Source organism: Loxodonta africana, chromosome 5, assembly GCF_030014295.1.
Source record: "Loxodonta africana isolate mLoxAfr1 chromosome 5, mLoxAfr1.hap2, whole genome shotgun sequence".
NCBI lineage: Eukaryota > Metazoa > Chordata > Mammalia > Proboscidea > Elephantidae > Loxodonta > Loxodonta africana.
The window spans coordinates 60,355,626-60,358,838 of record NC_087346.1 but is presented as its reverse complement, the minus strand read 5'-3'; positions in this window follow the sequence as shown (position 1 = coordinate 60,358,838).

The following is a 3,213-nucleotide window of genomic DNA, read 5'->3' as shown; positions in this document are numbered from 1 at the left end:
TTTTGTTTTCTCCAGATCATTATCAGTCTTGCTAAGCATTTATCGATTTTCTTAATCAATTTAAAGAATCAACTTTTGCCTTTGTTAGTTTTCTCTACTTTTCGTTTTCTATTTTATCAACATCTTCTATTATTCTTATTAAGGAGCCCTGGTGGTGCACACGTGAAGAGCTTGGCAACAGCTGGAACCCAACTCACCAGCTGCTCCATGGGAGAAAGATGTGGCAGTCTGCTACTGTAAAGATTTACAGCCTTGGAAACCCGACAGGGTAGTTCTGCTCTGTCCTGAGGGGTTATTATGAGTCAGAATGACCAGACGGCAACAAGATATTCTTACCATATCTTCCTTCTACTTATTTTGGGTTAAATCTGCTTTTCTTTTTAGAGCTTCTAAAGATAGAATTTAGATTATTCCCTCTAAACCTTTCTTCTTTTCTAATATAAACATTTAAAACTATAAATATCCCTTGAAGAACTGCTTTATATGCATCCCACAAAATTTTACATGCTGTATTTTTATCGTTTAGCTCTAAGTATTTTATAATTCCCATATTGATTTATTTTTTCATTACATGTATCATTCAAAAATATTCTGTTTGCTTACCAAATATTTGAGACTTTTAAAAATCTAATTAGTACTAATTTATAATTTAATCCATCATGATCAGATCCTATTCTCTGTATACTTTTAGTATTTTGAATTTTTAAAGTGTATTTGTTTTATGATCAGCATAAGATCTATCTTCATGAATATTCCTTGGGAAATTGGAAAGAATGTAGATAATATAGTTTTTTTCATGTACTGTTCTATATTTCAATTAGGTCAGCATGACTGATAGCATTGTTCTGATATGCTATATCGTCACTGATTTTTTTCTATCCATTATCAGTTATTAAGGGGAAGTGTTAAAATCTCCAAAATGATTATGAATTCATTTATTTCTTCCTTTATTTTGTCTGTTATTGCTTTGTGTATTTTGAAACCTTTTAGCAGGTGCATACATTTGTAACTTTTTAGTGTTTCTGATGAACTGAACTTTTATCTTCAGGAAATCTCCCTGTTTATCTTTAATAATACATTCCTTCCCTTCTAGTCTATTTTCTTTCATATTAATACCACCCTTTAACTGTCTTACAATGGGCTCAAGCATAGCAACAATTGTGAGGATGGCACAGAATGGGACAGTGTTTCGTTCTGTTGTGCATAAGGTGGCTATAAGTCAGAACTGACTCGATGACACCTCACAACTGTCTTATGGTTAAATTTACCTAATAATTAATTTCTGTTCTTTTATTTTAAACCTATGTATGTGTTTTTATTTAAAGTGCACCTTATAGACAAAATATAGTTTAGTCTTGTATTTTTATCCAATCTGATAATTTATGCATTTGATTAGAGGGTCAGTTATTTTCAACATAGTAATTTAAATGACTTGGTTTATGTCTATTGCTATTTTTTTCTTTATACCTCATCTATTTCATCCTTCTGTTACTTATTTCCTATATTCCTTTTTGTTAATAAAATGATTTTAGTATTATATTTTATTTCCTATATTAACTTTTCAGGTATTACTGTGCATCAGTTTAGCTGTTTTCTCTAGTGATTATAATTTATATTTTTTAAAGATATGACAGTTTAATATTAGCATGCTACTGTATTACATAAAATATAAGAAACTTACACGAGTATAATTTTATTTACCAACTCCTACTATGTTGTTTTCGTCAATATATAATACTTCTACATAACATGTAAACTTTAAAATAAGTTTTTAAAACTTTAAAAACTTAAAAAGTTTTTTTCTACATAACATGTAAACTTTAAAATAAGTTTTTAAAACTTTAAAAACTTAAAAAGTGTTGAACATCTTTCTTTAAAATTTAATATCCTTTAAAAAAGTAAGAGAAGAATAAACATATGTATTTTTTAAATGCACTATTTATCTCTGTCCCTGTTCTCCATAACTTCCTATACATCTGAGATTCTATGTAGAGCCGTTTCCTTTCAGTCCAACAATTTTTCTTTAGCTTTTTTTGGAGTCTGCTAATAAAACTTTCTAAGTTTTTGATTCACTAAAAGATGTTTTCATTTCACGTTAATTTTTGAATGATATTTTTACTGGATATTTATTAGTTTATTTGCTTATTGTTTATTTTTCTTTTAACTGTTAACAATCCTATACCATTGTTACCTAGCCTGCATTGTCTCTGGTAGAAATGACTTGTAATTTCATCATTTTCACTTTGTATGTAATATGTCATTGTCTATAGCTGCTTTAAAGTGTTTATTTTTCTTTGGTTCCAACAGTTTGACTATGATATGTCTAAGTATGGTGTTTTTGCTTTTGTCCTACTTAGGACTTTCTTACCTTCTTGAATCCATTAATTCATATTTGTAAAAATAATGTGAATTTTTATTATTATTCACTTAAAATATATAGTAATTTATTCTTTCTCTCTACTTATGAAATTTCAATCACCACTTGATATTGTTCCACTTGTCACTGATGTTGTGTTCTTCTCTCTGGTTTTAAATATTTTTTCTCTCTGATATTCAGATTGAATAATTTCTACTGACATATCTTCAAGTCCACTTGCCAGTTCCTTTCCAGTCTCAAATGTGATTTTACGTCCATCCACTACATTTTTTACTTAAAAATTTTGTACTTTTGAGTTCTAGTATTTACTTTGATATTTTCTTAGTTTCCGTTTCACTGTGAATATTTCACATACTTTAAATAATTATGACCATATTTTCCATGAAGTCTAAGAACATATTTAAAGGTTTTGCCTGATGATTCCAACATCTAGGTTATAACAGAGTTGGTTTCTATTGATTATGTTTCCTCTACACTAAACCAAAAACCAAACCCACTGCCGTCAAGTTGATTCCGACTCATAGCAACCCTATAGGACAGAGTAGAACTGCCCCATAGAATTTCCAGGGAGCACCTGGTCGGTGTGAACTGCCAACATCTTGGTTAGCAGCTGTAGCACTTAACCACTGTGCCACCAGGGTTTCCTTCCTCTTAACTATGGGTCATATATTCCTGTTTCTTCTCAATTTTAGTGTTGTTTTTTGTTTGTTTGTTTTTTCTTTCATAATGACCACTGTGGATAACACATTGTAAGGACTGTGGTTCATTCATCTTTGTTTTAAGAACAAGAATTTTATTATAGCAAGAAGTTAATTGGACTAGAATCAGTCTCTGAA